The 23,913-nt window shown below is 46.4% G+C and overlaps 1 pseudogene; it reads right to left on the bottom strand.

Annotated features, from left to right (window-relative positions):
- Positions 1 to 18,007: 18,007 nt before the first annotated feature.
- On the bottom strand, positions 18,008 to 23,701 carry LOC147617069 (uncharacterized; annotated as a pseudogene).
- Between the last annotated feature and the right edge of the window lie 212 nt (positions 23,702 to 23,913).

Below are 23,913 nucleotides of genomic sequence, written 5' to 3'. Positions count from 1 at the left end.
AATTCTCGCTGCACTCTCGATGAGCGCTTCAATAATAACCAACTGCTCGATAGATTCATCTGACGATTGCGCCACGAGGACATATACAATGGCCTAGTCATTAGAGGTCTTACAACGTGGGAAGCAGTCACTACCAACGCAATCCAGTTAGAAGACAACTTGATGATTGCAGGTAAAAAGGTGTCTTCGGAGATAAAATCCGTTAGTTCGCAAGTATCTGGGCACGAGCCAATGACAGTAAAACCTATTGCCAAGGAGCCCAAGATATCTGAAATGTCTGTGAACCGACCTTACTAAGGCTCTCCAAGAATACTTTAGGGGTAATCGAGCTCCTCAAAATAGCCATATGTACCCAAGAAGAGAGCAACAATGGTGTTCGGTTTGCTTAGGACCACATAGCACGAGTGAATGTCCCACATTCAGAGTCAAATTCAATGGGAATTGCAATGCATGTGGTAAGTATGGCCATCAATCTAAAGATTGCCTAGTACTTAAGCGAATGTTGGCAAATCAGGCACCACTAGCCTGGTCAAACACACCTCAAGTACCTACGCTAATTCCTGCACAACCTGTCGAGCAACCGTCACAGCACATAGTTCCAAGGAATCCGAATGTAGTCCAGTCTGTGCCGTTACCACCGCCAGTGTGCTAGGACCACAACCTCCACATCCAAGGATTACTCCTATAAACCAGATGGGTTGTGAGTCACATAGTGCGTGTAGGGATTATGAAGAGGAGATAGACCCCACTGCTCCATATGGGATTGATACGTTTGAAATGATTCCCCAGTACTACATGGAGGATCATTTCGGGCAAGTCAAGCCTGTATATCAAGCGGCTGCTCTTGCCACAAGAGGGCAAAACCTTAATACCATGGCAAGGAGACCACCTCTTCAATGCTACGATTGTGGTGGACCGCATCGTGTAGCGGAGTGTCCTAATAGGCTACAGAAGATTGCTACTCAGATGCAACCAAATCAAGGGAGCACATCGGGAATGCCGGTACTTACATGTAATCGTTGTGGCATAGATCATTTGATTGCTCAATGTCCACATAATCCTAATGCACCCAAGATTATGCCATTGAATTTGGTTGAGGTCACCAACCAGGCACGAGGAACCATACCTGTTGTACCCGCGAATGTAGTTACACGGTCAATGCTTCAAAATCAAAACTACATTCTCGAAGAGAGGGATACTACATCAATCGCTCAGGCAAAGAAAAATAAAACACGGCGGAAGAGATCGCTTAATGCCACGAGCTTCCAAGCCTAGTTCAAAGACTAACATAGGGACAGGAGACGACCCCGTGTATATGAATGATCCTGAAGATGATTCTGATTCAATAGAAACCATGGGGACTAAAGCCACTACCTTAAGGGAGGAACCCACTCGGGAGCTCAACGAAGGAGAATCAAGCGAGTACATAAATAAGGGGAAACAGAAGGAAACTTCCTCGGCCCCACAACCAAGTCAGTTAATGCCCTCTCGACCACCCAAACTGACTGAGATTCCCCAAGACAAGCCACGTGGGCCGAAGACCCTCAAGAAAAAGATTGGAACTTACCCAAACCCAGTTGAGGAGATTGAACATGTGCAACACTTAAGGGGTTTGGTGGAAGAAACACAAAGAGAACTGGAACCAAACCCGAGAAAAATCAAAATTCCAGACACAGTGTTTCCTACACAAGTTCAGCCTCACAGGAACCATAAACCGTTAGCTATACCTAGTATCATTCGGGAAGAAAGTGAGGATAGGACATCAAGAAGTGGGCAAACACCCTTTTTGCTTGAAAGAATGTTTAGTGAGGGAATGCCTGACCCCATCGAAGAGGAAGTGATTCCATCTTCACCAGTCCCTAGTCAAGGGGCGATGTCTCGAAAAGTACCGTTGAATGTGTCTAAGCTAATGGATTTCATGTCCTCTGAAATCAGAACCACGATCATATCCAAATTATACGAAGTTCCTGAGCTATTCTTAGCTCTTCGGGCATTTCTCAATGGAGAACTAAAGGCGGGGCTACCACAATTTGCAAATATGGATAGACCCGACACGCTTCAAGATGAAGGGGAGCATTGGGATCTACAACCCAACTTAGATGAAGATTCGGTCGTTGAAATACCTGTTAACAAGTTGGGACAGTACTTTGAAGGTGACGAATCTAATGCAACCCTCCCCATTACTACCAACAAGGGATTAACTCTAAAGGGAATCCTTGATGGTGGTGCTGGAGTGAGCATTGTGACTAAAAACTGTTGGGAATCTATGGGAAGACCTCACCTCGAAGTCACAAACATAGTGGTTAAGATGGCAAATGGAACCATAGCTAAACCTATTGGAATGTTAAGGGACCTTAAGATCAAGGTTCTGGGATACAAGGTAAGACATACCTTCATTGTAATGGATTTCTCCAAGCATCCTATGTCATATCAAATGATCTTAGGACGTCCTTTCATGAGGGAAGCACAAATGGTGCATGACTGGTCGAAAAACCATGTCTATCTACAATTCCAGGACTCTGTCATTCGAGTTGATCTTGAGAATGGTCGTGCACATCCTTTAGGAAGCAAGGTTATCATTGATGATCGGATACCACTGTTCACTCCGCCCCATTAAGGTATTGCTATACATGCAAAAAAGAGACTGATAATAGGAAAGATTCTCCTTATATGGATGTCCTACCAGGTATGACTGAGTCGGATAACGTGGATTGGGTACACCTAGCGGCAACCACCATAGACACATGGGAGAATAGAGGCACAAGCTGGGTAACACCTAAGGGACAAGATATGCCACCGTTAGTGCCAATAAACATGATAGGTGTTATGCACTTGACTCCTGATGGCAAGAAAGTGGCAAACTCCCTTTTGACAATGACAGTAGCGAAGACTCTGACCAATGCAACTGTGAGTCATCTGAATCTCAAGAAGAAACTGACTCTGAGCCGGATGAATCAAATATTCACCCAAATGGGGAAGCAATGTGCTCAAGGCCTAGGATGGTGACCTCCTGCAGTTCATCTGAAAGTGAGGGGGACACAAGTGAAGATCGACCAAGTGAGTCCGAATCTGATAGAAACAAAAATCAAAAACTTGGTAAGAAGAAAACGAGACATAAGTGCCAACGCTATCGAGCTAATGTACGAACTGCAATAAACAAAGAGAGATCCACTGCAGAATGGCTTAGTTATGTAGGAGCCATTAACGCTCATCGGAAGATAGCGGATAATTGGGGACAATACCTCCAAAGTGTCATGTGGAGTATTCCGCAACCTCATGACGTTGCCCAATTAGAAATCGAAGAGAAACCGAAACTAAGTCGTACTGCGAGAAGGTGACAAAACCAAGAGTTAGCTCAGCAACAAAAGGAGGCAGAATTAAAAGAAAAAAACCTGGCACAACAAGAACCAGTAGACCTACACCCCGCACCCGAGCATTTCAAATCATTTGCCACCACAGGGGAACGTAAAGTGGTCTACACAAAAGCCCAACGAACGCCTACCAATGGGAGTAGCGGTGTCTACGATGGCCCTGCGGTGGTTAAGGAGATAGACTTAGCAGATCCAGGTGAGGAGTCTAAACCAGTTTTTATTGCTCAAGACCTCACCAAGGTGGAAGAAGCTGCACTTACGAAGCTTCTTAAAGAATTCAAGGACATATTTGCTTGGACATATCATGATATGAAGGGTGTTCCACCCTCGGTGGTGCAACACACGATTCCAATGATTAGCACTGCTAAACCAGTCCAGCAACGTCCCTACCCAATGAATCCTAAGTACGCAAAGATTGTACAAGAGGAAATTGAAAAGCTTGTAAAATGTGGATTCATATACCCTATTGAGCACTCAGAATGGGTTTCTCCGATAGTCATCGTACCAAAAAAGAATGGGAAACTCAGAGTGTGCGTTGATCTCAAAAAGGTTAATGCAGCCACCAGAAGGGATCATTACCCCTTGCCATATTCTGAACATGTGCTTGAAAGAGTGGCAGGCAAGGAGGCATATAGCTTTTTAGATGGGTACTCGGGTTACAATCAGATCACAATTACAGTCGAGGACCAAGCTAAAATAGCATTTATCTCACAGAGTTTAGAGTGTTTGCCTTTCGCGTCATGGCCTTTGGCTTGACCAATGCACCTGCAACATTCCAACGATTGATAAACACAGCCTCTAAGGAATATCTAAGGGACTTCTGTGAAGCTTTCTTAGATGATCTTTGTGTTCATTCCTCTTGGGATGAGCACTTGATGTGTTTACGAAAAATATTTGAAAGGTGTAGATTATATCGCATCTCATTGAATCCTTTCAAATGCCAATTCTGGGTTAAACACGGAGTTATCTTAGGGCATATAGTGTCCAAAAATGGGATTTCCACTGACGAGAGTAAAATCAAGGTCATTCTGGAATTGCCCCCACCCACCAACTATAAGGGAGTCCAACGCTTTATGGGCCACCTTGGTTATTATCGAAGGTTTATTCTATTCTTCGCTGAGATAGCTCGACCATTGTATAAGCTTCTCATCGAGTTTATTTGGACCGAAGAATGTGACCGTGCCTATGAGCTATTAAAGAAGGCCTTAGCGAGTGCTCCAATCTTGCGAATGCCTAACTTGGATTTACTCTTCCATGTGCATATTGATGCATCAAACTTTGCTATTGGGTGTGTGTTAACTCAACCTGGAGAACACAAATTAGACTACCCCATTAGCTTTGCCAGTCGCCAGTTGAATGATGCTGAGATGAACTACACCACTATACAGAGCGAGAAGGGTTGGCAATGATATATGCAGTAAGGAAATTTCATTATTACCTCCTTGCCACCAAGTTTGTTTTCTATGTGGATCATCAAGCATTGTTGTATCTGGTAAACAAACCATGCTCCACAGGAAGAATCACACGATGGCTATTGATTCTTCTTGAGTTTGATTTCACTGTTGTTGTGAGACCTGGCAAAAAACATGTTATGGCTGATCATTTGTCTCGCATACCTAATGGTGAAGCTCCTACAGGGGTTGATGAGAATGACTTACCTGACACTTCCCTGTTCATGGTGGAGACAATGCCTGAATGGAGTGAGAAGATTGTTAACTTTTTGGTTAATGGCTTTCCACCCAAGGAGCTTCGTAAAGATCTAGCTCGAAAGCTGATCAAAGAATGCCAACCCTATTGCCTGATAGCCGGGACTCTTTATAAAAGAGGAAAGGATGACGTTCTTAGGCGTTGTGCCCGAGAGGCTGAGTATCTATACATTTTGCAAGAGGCACATATGGGTGTAGCCGGTGGTCACTTCTTAGGAGACTTAACTGCGCGAAAGATCTTACAATCAGGGTATTGGTGGCCCACTATGTTCCAAGATGCATCACTCTTTGTGAAGGGTTGCTGATGAATGCCAACGATACAAGAAACCCCAGAGGAAAGATCAGATGCCCCTACATCCAATCAAAGTAAACCAACCATTTGAAAAGTGGGGTTTAGACTTTGTAGGTCCAATTAGCCCAGCGGCCCGAAACACACAATCTCGCTATATTATTGTGGCCACTGACTATATGACCAAATGGGCTGAAGCGAAGGCGACACGTAAGGCGGATGCAAGGACGATAGCCAAGTTCCTCTTTGAAAATATAATCACACGCTTCGGTTGTCCTTTTGAACTTGTGAGCGACAATGGTACGCATTTTATAAATGAAGTGATTAAGGAGCTCACAACAAATTTCATGATATCCCATCATAAATCTACTCCTTACTATCCGCAAGCAAATGGCCAAGCCGAGAGTACCAACAAGACCTTAATCTCTGTTTTGACAAAGATAGTTGAAGCTCATCGCATGGATTGGGATCTAAATCTTACAACAGCTTTATGGGCCTATCGTACTGGGTACAAAGTGGCTATTAATTGCACACCATTCAAAATGGTATATGGCCAACAAGCAGTCATGCCATGGGAATTTGTCATTCCTAGACTTCGTGTTGCTACTTAAGAGGGTTGGGATGGTAATCCCTTAGTAGAGCGTCTGTATATTCTTGAACGGCTAAACGAAGAAAGACAATTGGCTGTGTACAATGTCCTTGTAGAGAAGGATAGAAGGAAAAAATGGTTTGATCGCCACCTAAAGGACAAGGACATCAAGGTTGGGGATAAAGTCCTGATGTATGGAGTGCGAAACAAAAAGAAGAAGCTCAAATATGCTGGTAAGGGACCGTATAGAGTATGTGAAATTACCCCGCAAGGTACCATCAGAGTGGAGACTCTCGACGGAGTTGAAACCATTGGATTCCTTAATGGGAGTAAATTCAAAAGGTACTATCCCCTGAGCCAAGAGGAGTTACATGCAATCCATCAAAAGAAGGCAGCTAAAGAACAAGCTGAGCTTAAAAAGATACAAGCGAGAGTCGAAGCCAAAGAACGTCAACAGCGTGCTAGGCGACAACGAGAAGCCAACTTGGGAATTACGCAAGTATTTTTCGAGGAAGCAGAGGAGGATGCACTGGAATCTGACCCGCCTAAGATACCCAATTGAGTTACAGAGTCCTTACGGGGAGGTGCTGTATAATGCATTATTGGATACAGGAGCTCAACACAATTTGTTATCATATGGCGTGTGGTGTCAACTTGGAAAACCACCTTTATCCAAGAGTGCTATCCAAGTTCAAGGAATCAACAAGAAGAAAACCCCTGTCTCAGGAATTCTGCACACTCCGGTTGCCTATGACAAGGGGACCGTAATTCAAAGTTTTTTGGTTATGCCTGCGGCGGCGGCGGCGGGTACCATGGAAGGGACTGTAAACTTAGGGCGCAAATGGATGATGGCCACCAAACAAGTGCAATATCGATTGGGCAACTAGACGAGTCACAACGCAAGAACCAACACTAGGTCTGACCGCTCAAAATCCCGCACCTAAGTCATCCACTCAAATGCTAGATAATGAAAAATCACAAAGTCCAGTGGCAAAACCATCTTTGTTTGTTTGCCACCCCTCTAACGCTTCAATGCCAAGAGTGGAAACATGCAGGGTGGTCTCTAAAGCTCCGCTTACTATGCCAAAAAACACATACAAATGGGTCCCAACAGCTTCGTTAATAGCTACTTCCCCTGCTCAATCTCGTTCAGCCACCAAGAAGCCTCGTAAAAGGAAAGCAGCTACCCACCCGAGAAAGGGCAATGTAACATCGCGATGGATCCCTAAAAAATTATTAGTAGCCCAAGGGTACTACGAGGGGAATGACCAGATTTGGGTCCCTAAACATAAGCTGAATCCCTCTACATCACCTGTAAAACCTTGCAAACCAATTGTTGCCACCCCAATGATAATTCAAGACCGTGGTAAGGGAAAGGTAACAGAGTGCTCCGCACCACTTCTTCCAGAGTTAGTTTGGATTCCCAAACGATATCGATCATTACCACCTAGCTCAGGAAGGGGGGAGCCACATGAAGCTTCTAGCTCCTCATGCCAGGCACACACTCATATAGAAGTTTCTACATGCTCTACACCTACTCTTGTCAACACCCAACAAAAAACCGATGAGTCTACGTCTCCCCTTGTAATAGTATCGTCAGAAACCATTTCCTCCATTCGTCAATGGGAGCGTACACTACCATCTCTGCAATTGGATGTGGCCACAAGGGTCATTAAAAGCTATCTGTCCACATCACAACCTATGACCCGCTGGACAAATTGGTTCCAAGAGGCTGCAACATCATTGCAAATAATATGATCTACCCAAGGAAAGGGGGAGCATGTACTCACGCTCGACATTCTAATGCTTCCTCCTTAACCTTCTCCCCTGACCATGTAATTGCCAAATTCAAGGGGATGTATATATATAGCTTCATACATTAAAAAAAAACAAAGAAAAGAAAAACAAAAAATAGTAAAAAGAGCAAGAGCACAAAAAGAAGACAAATATCTGTATACAATCAAGAACTAGATTGACCGGTCATAAACCTACTGATGCTATATCTGTGTTTGCAGATATGGCAGATGCACGATCATCATACACTTCATCCACTCCCACCTTTGGTGAGAGGTATCATCTGTACCTTTCTCAGATATTTCACATGTGCTATTCTGTAATTGAAACTGAATGGGATCATATAGATGTACTAGCCAGAGAGGAAAATGTTGAGGAATTAGAATGGCTAATTCGCCTATTGACCATGACTGACCCCTACTCCGTAGAGGACATATCCCCATTAGCCCAATGCTTTCCTTTTCCACAAGATGACTATCCTCGCATGGTTACATTCTTGATGAGTTTATGCAGATGGGAAAATGAAAAGGAAATATCTGACAATGATGAATGGACGGATGAAACTCATGACACTACTGAGGTTGACTTTATTTATTTGGATGATGCGGATAGAGGCTTAGCCTTAGGGCTAGAGCCAGGACTCTACAACATCCTCTTACCGTATCCTCAGTAGTAGTGTGGTGACTGGTAGGTAGGTTAGTGTTTTCAAGTTTTTTCTAGTTTGGATTCCTTAAACGAGTCTTTAATTTTCACACTGATGTACCTCTCGAGGTATAGTGCTTGTTAGTTGATTGTACAGGTTGAAAAGTTTGAGGTGGGTTCGCTTTCAAGTCCTGAGATAGCCGCCGCAACGCTCATACATAAATATCTCATCAAATTACGGGCATTTCTCTCATCGAATCAAGGAGCTCTCCAAAATACAGGTGTAATTCTTCCATACCCACTCTCTTTCATTTTTTCTGTTCAATTAACTGCATGAACTATAATGCATGACCACATGGAAATTGTCAATGTACTACTTAGTTTTTGAAGTTGCTTGACGTGCTAGTGTAAATCATTAATGAGCTTAACCTTATTGGATATATTCCTGAGAATGCATGATGTCTTTAGTTAACCTTGGAATACGATTGTCTTAGGTCTAGGGTCAAACCATCTTAATGTTTGACACCTGGCCATGTGTGTGTTGACCTCTAGGACATAGCTATTACCCCTTTGTCGAAAGGATGTAAGACAAATTATAGTTCAGGAGCGAAGATCAAAAGAAATAGATTTAAAAAAAAAGCCTACAATAAATGGCAATACAAGTATATGATGTGCTTTAATGTTGGCCTATCGCCTTATTGATACTTGGTAGGCGAGGAGTATTCTACTCCAGACCGCCGATGCCTTGGTTGGTAGGGGGTAGCCTTGCCTAAGGTGAACTAAAAGATTCTTGGAGAATGCTTTGTGTTAAACATGGTACCAGGATCGATGTTAGTTTTGCCTTAGGAAGGTCGCCATTGTGTGTAAAAATTATCATGTGCATAAAAAAAAATAAAGGCAAAAGGCTCCTGTAACTCTGATGTTTCTTGTGTCCCTAGGCTCGTGGTATTAACTTGTTCTTAGAGTAGACACAGTGTGGTCATCTATTTATTTATTAAGCTTGGTTATTTTCCTTGACTTAGGCCAGTTATAAACCTTGATTAACCTTTGACACCTTGCTAACTCTTGATTTACTTTCAATAATTTTAAACTCCTGTTAATTTGCTATACTAGCTCATTCATGTGACCCCTTAAACTAAGTTCTCATAGCAATATCCATTGTGGTTAAACATGCTTGAATTTATACACTTTATATCTTTTGAATTCCAGCATACTTTCACTCTACTTTCCTGTTTTGTAGACGGTCTACCACAACAACCCTATCGAGCTTACCATACCATAGCTTCTGAGGACGGAATCTACATCAGGAAGGGGGGCATGTTAACCTATTACAGACATTGAGACATACTATGTTTTACATCATTAATTTAAATATTATGAGTCATGGGCCGGGCTTGTCGGCACCATATGTTAAGGATGAAGGGATTGGGTGATCGCCGATGTGAGGCGCACCTTGAATATCAGTAGGATAAGGGTTAGGGTCGGCCGGCCATATATGGGCGCCCAAGTGTGAACGGCCAAGTCACCTATAAGAGTCAAATGTAACCCTAAAATCCTTATTCTCATGTGTTGTGAATACAAGAGTGCTCTTGCCTTATCTCCTTGGTTTCCTTCTCCTGCGTGTGAGAGAGAGAGAGAGAGAGAGAGAGAGAGAGTGAGAGAGCGATCGAGCACTGTGTAGCGGAGAGGCGGTAGAGCGGCAGCGGCTCCTTCTTCACTGCGACACGGGAATCCTTCAAGGCGGCGGTTGAGCGGTGAGTGACACACCTTTTGCATTCTGTTTGAACTTACTTTCCTGGTTGTATGCTTGCAGCCATTCGTGGCTCGCATACGGTGTTCGGCAAGTCCCCAGCTACGACCTGTGCGGCAAAAGCGCACATTTTTAAAACACACCTTTTGCATTCTGTTTGAGCTTACTTTCCTGGTTGTATGCTTGTAGCCATTCGTGGCTCGCATACGGTGTTCGGCAAGTCCCCAGCTATGACCTGTGCGGCAAAAGCGCACATTTTTAAAATGTGCGCTTTTAAAAAATGTGCGCTTTTGCCACACAGGTCGTAGCTGGGGACTTGCCGAACACCGTATGCGAGCCTAAAAATGTGTGCTTTTGAAAAATGTGTGCTTTTGCCGCACAGGTCGTAGCTGGGGACTTGCCGAACACCATATGCGAGCCACGAATGGCTGCAAGCATATAACCAGGAAAGTAAGCTCAAATAGAATGCAAAAGGTGTGTCACTCACCGCTCAACCGCCGCCTTGAAGGATTCCCGCGTCGCAGTGAAGAAAGAGCCGCCGTCGCCGCTCTATCGCCTCTCCGCCACCGTGCCGCTACACAGTGCTCGATCGCTCTCTCACTCTCTCTCTCTCTCTCTCTCACATGCAGGAGAAGGAAACCAAGGAGATAAGGCAAGAGCACTCTTGTATTCACAACACATGAGAATAAGGATTTTAGGGTTACATTTGACTCTTATAGGTGACTTGGCCGTTCACACTTGGATGCCCATACATGGCCGGCCGACCCCTAACCCTTATCCTACTGATATTCAAGGTGCACCTCACATCGGCGATCACCCAATCCCTTCATCCTTAACATATGGTGCCGACAAGCCCGGCCCATGACTCAGAATATTTAAATTAATGACGTAAAACATAGTACGTCTCAATGTCCGTCATAGGTTAACAATATTGTCCCCTTGGGCAGAAGCCACTGGCATCCCTCCCATTGAAGTACTTACGGTGGTAGAAGCTTGCATATTAATCTTTAACTCCTAAAGAAAGAGGAGTATCTTATCGTACTTGGCCTCAACGTCCAAAGTATGGGACTCTATAACCTTAAACTGTTTAGTGCTGACCAAATTATCAACAAGAAGATCGTCGTCGGTCATCGTGACATTAGGATCGGCCACTGCCTTTTCTATGTCCAAAAAATGACTAGGATCTCCACTTACGGACTCATTAGGGTTTAGATTCCATATGGACCCTCTAAACGTGATGTAAGAGAATAAACACAAGCACCAACCTCAAGTCCAAGCTCTTGGAAATCAACCGAATTGTTAGCTCAAAGTGAAATCGTTGATGGATATGAAAATCTGAGGATTGTCGTTGCGAAGCATCTCCCGATCTTTGCAAGAAAGCTTGAAATTTCCACTTGAATAGTCCACCGTGGGAACTGCCTCTTGGGTAGAAAGGTATAAACCTTTGTAAGGCTATTTGATTTTCTTTCTCTGTTTTTTTGTTTGAATTATAAATCTCTAAACTTCTACCAGTGTGTCAATGTGGGACCATGGCATACATCATCTTCTCTCATGGTCCCCTTTTTGGCAACAATTCTCCCAGCTCTAAAAAGGGGGGTTTAATGGGCTTTATTGGTTTTATTTTTGGGATTTTTTGTGTCTTTGCTACTTGTTGATAGCCTTTAGGCTAGCCGACCAGTAGACCCATAGACTATATATAGTTGTGTCTCATCACTTCACCATTCTACCACTTCTGACCATATCAAGTGCCATCTACTATTGTTGTGCTCCCACCAGCACATACACCATACCTGATTTATCATCATCGCTTGTTAGCCCTAGTAAATCAACGTTTACTATTGGCCACACCTTGGAATAGTAGCTTGCTCTACCACAACACAATCCTTAAGCGTTTTACATCTGGTTACACTTCGGGAAGACATCCCTCTCTACCACATAGATCACAGTAGTGTTATATATCTACTCATGGGGGATAGACAACCCTCTCAACCACATAAATCACATCCGTGTTACATATCTATTCATATGGGACAACAACCCTCTCTGCTATAGTAGAGCATATCACAAAGCAAACTAATCAATAGGGGCCGGAGGGTCTCTCTAGTATAGCACTAGGTTGAGACGGATTGACCCCCAACATTGGTGGACATGACTAGCATTATTAGTCCACCTCCTAATACGAGGGCTAAGATTGTACACTCACAGAAGAAGTTCGTGCAGAGCTTGTCGGCTGCCGAAGAGCGGACTTCCACATTTGGAAATAAAATTTGATAAAGTCAGAGAGGGCAATCGTGATGGAAAAGGTGGTGAAGGTGAGGTGATGTAGATGGGTTGATCATCTCCCAAAGTAAGACCTTGAACGGGGCTCTCCATTGAGTAAGAAGTCCCATTCCTTGTGTGGTCAAAATGAGAGTTTGGAGAATCAACACGGCACGACATGGGGGTTTTCTGACGGTGGCACGGCCCAAGGGAGTGGGCTATTGTCGACGGATGGTCGGCCAAGATAATGCTATCGACCTGTTTGTATGGGTCCTCCACAACCTCATAAACCATATAGTTCTCTTTATCGCAGCACAATAGTGCATCGTGGGACAACTCTAGTTGACGTGAATAAAGCACAGACGAATCTTTCATAGGCCATTACTGAGTGGAAATAAAATTAGCTAATTGACTCCACTCAAGAAACATAGGCCATTACTGAGTGGAAATAAAATTAGCTAATTGACTCCACTCAAGAAACAAGTGCTCGTGGGGCTGAGCTCGTTGATATAATGTAGCGGGCTCAGCATAATGCTTAGGTAGTGCATGTAGAAAATGGGGCTAGCCCATGGGGTTACCCCAGAGCAGCAGAGTCTAAGGCTCTTTCACTGGGCATGGGCCAGACCCCAAGGGGCCAAGAAGTGCCCACCAAGTAGTGCCCAACCCTTGCATGGGCTGGGTAGGTTGTCCACCAGCCCTAGGGGCCCTGGCCAAGCAGCCGACAAAGCCATGGCCCTACCCATCCAGTCAGCTAAGTGTGGGGCAATCCCACATGGTTTTTGTATGACTACCCAAACAAGCTGGCAAGAGGTCAGGTGATCTATGTATCTGGTCTGCGACCGTGGGTGCTAGACATCTGTAGGTGCATGTAGGATTGTATCTAGAGAAGGGGCCATCCCATATAAGACTACCCCAGGGGAGAGCCTTGTGCTCTTGTTGTGGGCACAGGGGATGTGTAGAACCACCCCCAATGGACCAAGAGGGCCCCATGTGCCCACCAGCCTTGGCTTGGGTAGGAGGGGATGTCGGCCAGCCCTATGGCCCATGGATAGCCAACCGACTGGTGGGCCCCAGGCCCTAGAGAAGCTATTGGCCAACTATAAGACAACCCAAATAGCTAGCCCAGTGGTTGCCTAGCAACCAGCCGATTTTTATAGGGTGGCCAAACCATACACAGTCAAGGGGAAACTCTAGTCTTGCAGGTATTCGGGACCCAATATTGTGCTCTCTTCTCCCTCTCTCTCTCTCTCTCTCTCTCTCTCTCTCTCTCTCTCTCTCTCTCTCTCTATTTTCTACACCTACTTCAGTTTTGTGCATTATTTTTGTCGTGAAAGATTGTTGAATTCTAAACATTGAAGTTACTGATTCGAGCCCAAAGCTTCCGCATGTCATACCGAGAAGCTCTCCATTGTTTTGGTGGTCTTCATCCCAAGACCCTAGGAAGGTGTGGAGTCAACACCCAGGTAACAAGCTTAACCCGCCAAAATAACAAACTTTTGGAGGCTAGTTTGAAAAACGGAATGGCAACAAAATCTACTGCATTAGCCATGGAGACTCCTATTAGGACGGAACAACCATCACAAACAATCATGGACAATGCAAACACGCAAATCTACACAGTGCACGCTAAACTTCCAAAAGAGTATGCTATGCCTTCATGACCAAACTTAGCTTGAAACGCAATCTTTTGGACATCCGCTTCCCGAATTCTCACTTGATGATATCCAGATCATAAATCGATTCTTGTAAAGTACTTTGCCCCTTGGAGTTGATCAAACAACTCATTTATTCGTGGAAAAGGGTACTTACATTAGGGGGCTGGGGAGGTAGCAAAAAGGGACCACCTCTAAGAGACGTTTTTCTCATTTTCTCTCTCTAATAGAGAAAACATTTTCTACTCATGTTTTCATGAAATCTCACAAAGAAGATCTTTGTTGAAGTTGATGGTTCGTTAAAGCCCGTATCGCATAGATTTGCAATATCACCACCCACATAACAAGGTAACTTACCAAAATATCAACACCCACATAACAAGGTAACCCACCAAAATATCAACACCCACGTAACAAGCTTAACCCACCAAAATAACAAGCTTTTGGAGGCTAGTTTGAAAAATGGAATGGCAACAAACTCTATTGTGTTAGCCATGGAGACTCCTGTTAGAATGGAACAGCCATCACAATAGTTATGGACAATGCAAACATGCAAATCAACTCAATTAAATAAGATGTTTTTTTAAAAAAGTCAGAACAGTCATAGTGGAAACATGAAAAAGAGGGTGAGATCGATGAGGTAAGTGTGGTGGTTCATTCTATAAATTTGTAGAACTTATGCAATTAAATCTTAATGGTGTTTTGGTATTTTGTAGGATGATTGATTAGCAAACACGGCAAGTTTTGAGAAAACCAAAGGCAATCTTCCAGCATAATTAATACGAACATCCGAGCTGGTGGAGGGATTTACAAGCAGACGAAGGACCGTTCTGATGAGGGCAATGGAGAGCCTTGCGTTGAAAGAGGTTGCAGAAGCTATTAAGAAGCAAGATATTGTCTAAGGTAGATAATCCAGTTGAACTTGATGTTGCAAAGAATTTAAGACAATCGTATTGTTGTTCCAGAACATCCAATTTTACAGTTTTGCTTGAAAATGGACGAAAGAGAGATAAAGAAGAGACAAAAGCTGGAGCGTGCCAGCTTGGTGGTTATGAACGGAGGAGTTATGTCCATCACAAGATCAATGAAGAGGGAGAATCCAACAGCTTTCAGTGTTCAATCAGAGGATGATACATGGTGGCTTGGTGCTGCTGTTGAGGTGCCAAAGGAGAATTATGACATTCTTTCTTGGATCTTCTCCTTGTCAGATCTCCCAGAATCCATAGGCCGACAAATCGATGGTGAGAAATTATTTGTTGACAGAGGAGGTGAGTTCAACATGGACTGGCATATATCGGGAGATCTTAAAACAAGTGTCAAGTGTCTTGGTCGGTGTGAACAAGGGCCAAGAGTGAAATAATGTTGCCCCTTCTGTAGAGCTCAACGCAAAATACAGAAAAATACCAATGAGAGTAAATGGGTGAAAGATTGCGTGTCAGTGGATTATACAAAGCCACCGGATCATGATCAAAGGAGCAATAATGCGGAGGAAGCGGATTGCGTTTGACCCCATCTTCCCCATCCCACTCACTAATGCGCATTTTTGTACTTTGCATGCGGAGATGAGGATAATCGACAAATTATTCCACCTTCACATAAACTACGCAAACACAATGCCTAACAGCAAGAATGTCATGCGTGACATTGAAGGCATGCTAAATGAGATGGGTGCTTATGGGGGCAATACTAGAATTGGAAAAGATGTGCAGCTTTCAGGAAAGACAGCATACGTACCAAACAAAGTCTCCATTGGGGGGGTCTAGTGTAGGCGTTTCCTATTGCCTGTGTTTGACAAATGCTATGGAAAGTTTGAGTACTGGAGACGTTTGTGTGGAATAACCACTTCAAAAACAAAAAAATACAAGACAAGCTCTCATGTACAAGGAAGTTTCGGTTAATTTCAACAAACTTGTAGTGTGCCTTCATCGCCATACTATCCATCCTGATGAAACTGAAGAGTATCAGGTCACTGTCACTACATTCTCCACTGTGTTTATCAAAGCTTGGGGAGAAAGACATTGGTTTTTCTTGAATTAAAGAATAAATTGTTACTGTTTTCATACTTACTATATCCTTTTCGTCACAATGTTACCTCCCAATATTCTGGTCTGTGTATCTGCGTTGCTTAGGGATCATCCGCAGTATCCATGGTTTGGTCACACATCTCAGTATTTTGGTCTGTGTATTGAGGGTGTGTGGATGATTTGGGTTGTTTTGGTATGAGTATTTTGGGGGTGTGGGTGTTCTGGGTCTTTCTATTTCGGGACTTTGTGTCTATGTTGGGTTCTGTGTTTGGAGGAAGGGACGCAAATTTAGAGGATAGGAAGGAGGGGAGGGAGCATGCAGGAGAGCCAGTGACCTATGCGATAGCTTTGGCTTCGTCTGTTGCTTTGTCTTTGTCTTCCTCTGCTTCGTGCGACAGCTCATGCAAACGTTTGAAATAGACGATTATAAGTCATGGCTGCGCCCTATTCGCACGTTCCAAGCATAACCGTTGAACTAAAGGTGAGTTACTATGCTAAGGGGGCGTTCACCAGAAAGTAGTAGAAAACAACCGACTTGCTGATCCCACGCCTTAGCTTTGCCAGGGTCGTGCGCAAGACCCTCCAGGCTTACGGAGAGTATAGAGTGACACATGCGGCATTGTGTACCATGCAAGAGGTAGCAGAAGCGCACCTTATCGACCTCATGGCCGATGGCATGGAGTGGCTGTTTACATAGGCAAAGGGTCACCCTGATGCAAAAAGATTTGCACCTTGTGAAAAGACTATGGAAAGACCAGTATGCACTAAGCTATGCACCCATGTCAAAGACAGCCTGGTGAGGCTGGGTGCAGAAGCACATTGTTGAAAAGCGGCAACAAGGAAAGAAAGAAGAAGCTCCAAAGATACAAACAGTGCTAGAGAACGATAATGATAACATGCGCATTCTGTCACGAATACAGAGTTTGTTGTTCTCGGCGATGACCTGATCGATGCTAGCACAGCTTGGCTCCACAGCACTTGCATGAAGGGTGATCCGCTTGACAAAGTTTGCCGCTATTCGATGTTTCTAAGCATAATGCTGCTCCGGGATCATAGGCACAAGGATTTTTTTATCAAAGATCGTGGGTTTTTGGAGACAATGAAATACATTCTTTTTCCTGTATATCATGCGTAAGTAAATTTGAAGTTTGGTGAAAAACCTCTTTACAAGTTTAAGAAGAAAAGAGTTATTAACAGACAGACTTATTGTGGAGGAGGTGCGTTCCAAGCCTAACCATTGAACTAAAGGTGAGTGACTGTGTTTTGCCAGGAAAGTGTAGCTGAATATGTAAACACAGTAGAATTTTTTTCGAATTAAAGAAATACAATCAAGCTTAAAAAGACACGTTTTCCAAAATGTTTGTGACTAATTGTCTTACATAAAATGCTTGAACAAGGTTTACATTGCAGAGATGTTTAAGTGGAATACATCCTGGTTTTCAAAGAGTTTTTGTATTGTAAGACTGGTTTCTCTTCTCTTGCGAATAACTTTGTTGAGGTGAAGGAAAACAAAATCTTCAGGGTAGCATCCATTTCCTTGTAAAAGTTGTCGAACATCAAATAAAGACCACCAACACTCCACTTTTATCACTTCTACCTCCTCGTTGTTCAAGAACACTGTTGTTGTTGCAAGCATTGTTGCTTCTTCACCTGTATGCTCCATTTCTCTCCACGATGTTCCTTCGTGTGCGTACCTCTCCTAAGTCAATATTAGGTAATTTGGGAAAAATCTCACATTTTGGGAATCAATTACTCCATATAGTTTTGGACATATCTTAAACATACTAACTCCAAATTTGTCGGAGATCATAGATTTAGATTCTACTCTTCAAGATCTTTCCAATGATATGTCACACGAGGGGGTTTTGACAAACTTTTGGACAAGTTCACCATGCTCCCATTTTTCAAATGGGAATGGGATTTTTTTCAAATTATCTAATATGGTGTTTCCTGAAAGAGAAGGTCGTATGTAGCTCTAGGGTCTTGATGATGTACCTAAAAGAAGCAGATGAAGGGTTTAACTCTGCCTTGACCAACTCTCTTCCTGTATAGACCTCTTTGGTCAAGCAGGCTTCTCCAAAGAGATCATGAATGATAATTTCATCACATTTTGAAAGAGTATACATTGTCCTTGTCTTCTTCATGGGTGCACTCTGTTGAAACAAATCAACAAAAACATTGCAGGGAACAAGCCATTTCACATGAACCCTTTTTGACCCAAATGTCACCTTCATGTCATTCTTTATGTCTGCTACAAGTTGTCTGCACAGACTCAACTGTTTGCATGCATGGCATTGCCCACTCTTGGCTATGGAGAGGAGGGAGAGGAATGTGAAGAAGAGCACCATATGCTTGGCCTGTTGAAGGAGTCTCATAAAATGTATTGTAGAAGAAAACCTCATTTTTTATTTGTTGGTTCATCCGGTATACTTCTTCTCCCATCTCTGCATACTAGACATCTAATAGACCTGTAATGCTCTGATTGGCTGCCATTCATAGATATCCGAGGGAAAGATATCTACAAAGACCAGTAAAAAATTTAATCAATACCATTGTTTTTTTTTTTGGAAAAACGATCCTTCTATTAGTTAATGAGAAAACGCCATAAGGCTACAAAGCTCACCTCACAAGGAGGGATAATAAACACAGTGAACACCAGAGCTCCACCCCCGTGGCTGGCCGCTCTCTGGGGGGGGCTACCTAGTAGTACATGCGGGAGGTGAGAAGAGCCAAACTGGAGGCCTGTAGTGCCAAGTGACATCCTCGCCCCTCGCGAGATGAGGAAAGGGCCAGGCTGCCAAGTGCGGAGGAACGCCTTGCGGCGATCTCTCATGCGATCCGAGTCGCCCTGAAGTTTCCCCAGTGTCCTCTCAAGGTGTGAATGATGTCCACCCAGAGGGCCTGTATGACCTCCGCCGGTGGAGTCGCTTGGCGGTCTATGGCCTCCCTGCATTGAGCTCTCCATATGTGCCAAGCCGTCATGCTACTGATCATCTCCCATCTGTGCCTGTCCCCCTCTTGGGAGACTGCCGAAGAGAAGTCTGGCATCGGAACCACCGCCATCGCCCTGTCAGAGACCTGGATGGTCACACTGCCAGGGACGTCCTCGTATCCAAGGGCCGGGCCGCTGTCCGTGGCCCAAGCCACCGCACCCCACGTCACCATCATCTCACCTGGCGAGCCTGCAAAAACCATCCTGAGAGCGCGTTGCCAGACCTGCTGTGCTTGTGGGCAATCCCATAAGCAGTGCTGCTGCGACTCCTGTGCATGGCCGCACCGAGGGCAGGACACTGGGTGTCTACCAAAAGCTAGCCAAGCCCCCACAGCCAGTCCTCTATGCGCTGTAAGCCAGAGAAAAAGCGTCACCTTCCGGGGCCGGAAGCTGGCCCAAAGGCACTGCCAAAAGTCCCTAAGGAGGGCAGGGGAGAGCCCCTGTCGCTGCCAATGCTCGGCCGCCGCGGCCGGGGTGCCCGCTATCCTGTGCCTCTGGATCCGCCGCCCCAGCCTCGCTATGTACTGAAAAAAGGGGGTGCCTCGGCTGGTAGGGGCCGAGTAGGGATCTCGCCAAAGCCACTCGCCTGGATCCCACTGAAGGCGAATAAGAGGCCTGCTGTCCCAAGCCCATAATCTCCAAGAATAGTCCTCCCCTATCGAGGCCGGTGAGGGGTCTACATGCCACTGTCTCTGATGAAAGCCGACCACTCGCACCCTCTGAAAGATACAACCCTGGAACTCATCCAAATCTAGTTGGGTCCTCTGAAGCTGGCCTCCCTCTCCCACCTCGAAGGTGAGTGGGGCGACTCTCTCTGCTGAGCCACAGACCGCTAGAAGGATCTCATGCCGAGTAAAGACGCCCATCCATTGTGGAAGTGGAGGGTCCTGTACTGGAGTCCGCCACTCCCGGGGGATGGCCGCCTCAATGTCCTGCCTCATCAACTCTTTGCCCCTCATCCCGCTGAGTCTCCTCTCCTGAACCTCTAGAGGCAGCTACTGAAAACATATCCAGTCGTCTAGGGACTGGGCTGGGCCGGAGCTCAATAGGCCCCACGACACGTGAGATCGCGATCCAACCATATGACCACTGGGAAGTCGGATCAAGGAGTTCCAGATCAATGGCTGCCTCAGGCGCTCCTCATCGGTGCCCGGGGGAGTCTGGAAGAGTGATGGCCTCAGATGCTCCTAGGCCCTCAGAAGGCTAGCTGCAAAACACTCCTCGAAGCCCGGGGGAGTCTGGAAGAGTGATGGCCTCAGATGCTCCCAGGCCCTCAGAAGGCTAGCTGCAAAACGCTCCTCAAAGCCAAGGCCCACTCCTCTGTAAAGATCCACCTGATGCTGGGGGTCTAGGGGCCGCTAAGAGAAGGAGTGCAGCTGAGAATCCTGGAAACAAGAAACTCCTTCCACGGCTCAGCGCCTGGTAGGAGGCCACGAACCACCAACTTGCCAAGCAAAGCTCGGCTCTGACAAAAAGGATCAACTATGCCCAGGCCGCCTCTCTCCCTCGGCTGAGTGATCACAGCCCATGCCACCTTGGCCCTGGCGGGCCGCCCGTCGCCACCGGACCAAAGAAAGTTCCTGATGAGCCTCTGCACCTGGCCAATGCACGCCCGAGAGAAGGCCCAGCAAGAAGTGATGTACCACATGGTAGCAAGCAGAGCCTGGTTGGCCACAACCACTCGGCCAGCCAGAGATAAACGAGCGGTACTCCAATACAGAAGCTTCTTCCGAATGCTCAGAAGAAGGGGGGCTATCTGTTGCTCCGGAGATATGTCAATGCCCACATAGCATCCCAAATAGCGCACTCTAGTGCCGGGGGGCAGCCACTGAAACCCATCAACTGGCCTCCAAGTCGGGGGGGGGGGGCACAGAACGGACCCACAACCCACACGACTTGTGCTAGTTGATCAAAGCGCCCGAAGCTCTGCAAAACCTATCCATGGCTGAGGCGAAGCGGCGGAGGTTCTCCTCCCCTCCTTGAAGATAGACAGCAGTGTCATCCGCAAACTTCGAGTCTAGGAGCTCCTCCGAGGTGTGGATGGGGAGCTAGAGGCCCCGCAAACCTGTATCCTGTGTGGTCAAGAAAGTGCTCATGGCCTCCGCCACAAAAAGAAAAAGAAAGGGCGCCAAGGGGCACCCCTGTCGCACCGAGCGCGAGACCTGGAACCTCTCTCCGCGCACGCCCTGTATCAGCACCTGGCTATGAGCCGATGTGTAGAGTGCAGAGACCCCACGGATCCACTGAGGGGGGAAGCCCATCCTCTCCATAGTGCCTTCCAAGAAGGCCCAGTCCACCCGATCATATGCCTTCTCGAAGTCGAGAAGGAGCACTGCCAGATCCTCCTGCCGAAATCTAGCCAAAGCCGTAGCCTCCCAAAAAGAGAAGATGTTATCCAGGATGCTCCTATCGTGGATGAAGCCTGTCTGCGTGGAGTGGATGATGTCCGGAAGGTGAGGCTGAAGCCGCCTGCTGATCGCCTTAGCTAGGACCTTGTAGGCCGTGCCTAGCAAGGTGATCGGTCTCCACTATCTAATCTCCAGTCTGTCTCCTCCCTCTTTGGGGATCAAGTGAATCAACCCCTCTGCCATGCTGTCCGGCATGTCTCCCGACTCCATGATCTCCTGGAATGCGAATCTGAAACCCCTAAGCAAGAGACCCCAGTACCTATCGAAGAAAGCCACTGAGAGACCGTCCTCTCCTGGGCATTTGCCCCGAGGAAGTGCCTGAAGAGCCACCTCCAGTTCCGTATCCAAGAAGGGGGAGAGAAGGGAGTGCTGCAAATGGGCCAGCACAACCGGTCTCGTGAAGCTCCAAACTGCCTCTCGAGCCTCTCTCACCCTGTCATCTGCTGGCTCAGCAGAGAGCAGATCCCTGTAAAAATCTGTGGTGATCGCCCGAACCCTGGGGGAATCCACCACTACCTGGCCATCAGCTTGCCGAAGACGCCTGAGACCCTCTCGTCTGAAGCGAGGCCCTGTCGCCTCAAAGAAATCTCGAGTCACTCTGTCTCCAGCCTGTGTCCAAAAAGAAGCCCGAGCATGGAATCGGAACTCCACCCTCCTCTCCTCGATGGATCTGATCTCTGTGCGAGCTGACTCCATCTGCTCTGAAATCTAAGGGCTCGTAGGATCCCTCTCCTGAAGTCTAGACTCCTCCGCAGGCTCCTCTCCTGCTCTCTGAAAGCCTCCAGACGGTCCAGGGCAGCTTGTCTGAGCATCCTACTGATCTCCTGCAAACCCCTGTCAAGATCGCTGGCTGCCGATCCTCTCCTAAACTGAAGCTCCTGCCAGACCTGCTCAACTCTGGTCACAATCTCGGGCTCCTCTATGAGACAATCTGGAATCAGGACGCTCTGGCCTCGCTCTCCTCTCGTAGGGTCCTCGATCTCGAGAAGCACTGGAAAGTGGTCTGAAAACGAGGAGCCTGCAAGTATACCCACAGTGCCACCTCTATCGCAAGCCCACTCATCAATGTAAAACCTGTCGATGCAGGAAAGGTTAACTCCTGTGGCCCGTCTATCCAAGCGCGAGAAAGATAAACTCCCCTGCAACCTGCCAAACTCCGAGAGAGTCCACGGATTCTGGCCTCTCACCTGCAGCACTAGTTCCTCCTAGGCAGCGAGCTCCGGCCCATGAATGGTCTCTTGGCTGCCCCTCATCCTGTCCTCTGCATCCTCCAGCATGTTGCAATCCCCCCTAGGCACACCAATGGTCTGCCATGGGGAGGGACTGCCTAATGGTGCTCCTCCCCAGAACTCAGCTCTCCCGGTCGCCCCATTAGGGGCGTAGAAGTTGAGGAAGCCAATGCGGTCTTCCCCAACCCGAAGGATGATCCACTGCACTCGACCCTGGACCAGAGTGCCAGAATCCACAACCTCGGATAGAAGTTGCTCACTGCTGAGATGCATACTCCACCCTGGTTCCCCTGGGAGCCATATGCCGGTGACCAAAAAGTGTGACTCCTGCCTGGCAAGATCTTCCTGCAGGTGCAGGTGCGGGTACGCCCGGCAGAAAGTTGGTGCTCCTGGATGAAAAGGATATCTATGGGTCCTCCAACGAGAGCCCTCTGGATCTCCTGGCGAAGTCTGCCCCGACCAATGTAGCAGCGAGGTCCACCAAGACCCTGGATGTTCCATGAGAGGATCCTCATGGGTGAGCTATTGCAAGTGAAGCAGCCGCCCCCACTGGCTCACCCCTCTCAGCCGGCCCGGATGAGCTGCCCTCCACTCTGTGAGTCTTGGGCGCCGGCTTGGAGGGAGAATAGTCACTGTCTGTCCGGGTGCGGAGTCTCTCCAAAAAGAGGGTGACCTGTCTCTGTGTCCAGCCCCACTCCACCTTCGCCCTGTCCAGGGCATAGGCGTGGGACAACAAATATAAGAAAGCAAAGTCTTTTTGTACTCTTAGTTTGATGGGAATGACGAGTGATACCGCAATGCTAGTTAGTTTTTGTTGTAAACGTGCTGCACTTCAACGAGCACCTTATTGTCAAAGGATTTGAAGGAGATGATGCAGGCCTTCCACTGATTCTTGGTGTCCCTTAACGCATTCTTTTTCTTCTTGCCATGCAGGGTCCCTTCTGTGAAGGGAGAAGGGTTACCCATGAAAACCCGCTGACTTTGATGGGCTCCCATTCGTCTGATTCTGACTTGGAGTTTAATATTACATACGAGTCCACGAAGCTTGTGGGTCTTCCTCTTACCTCTTGCTGAATAGTATCTCCAAGCATCTCCTTGTACTTCTCCAAGGTTATTCTGTGGAATGTTCTAGGCACCATTGGGTGAGCTGTACTAAAAGAGAAGATGTGCACAAAACACAGCTCGTGAAGGAAGAGGAGACGTTTTGG

The sequence above is a fragment of the Cibotium barometz genome, chromosome 37 (genome assembly GCF_041138505.1).
Source record: "Cibotium barometz isolate CiBa-2024 chromosome 37, ASM4113850v1, whole genome shotgun sequence".
NCBI classification, from domain to species: Eukaryota; Viridiplantae; Streptophyta; class Polypodiopsida; order Cyatheales; family Cibotiaceae; genus Cibotium; species Cibotium barometz.
This window is presented reverse-complemented; position numbering and strand designations above follow the sequence as displayed.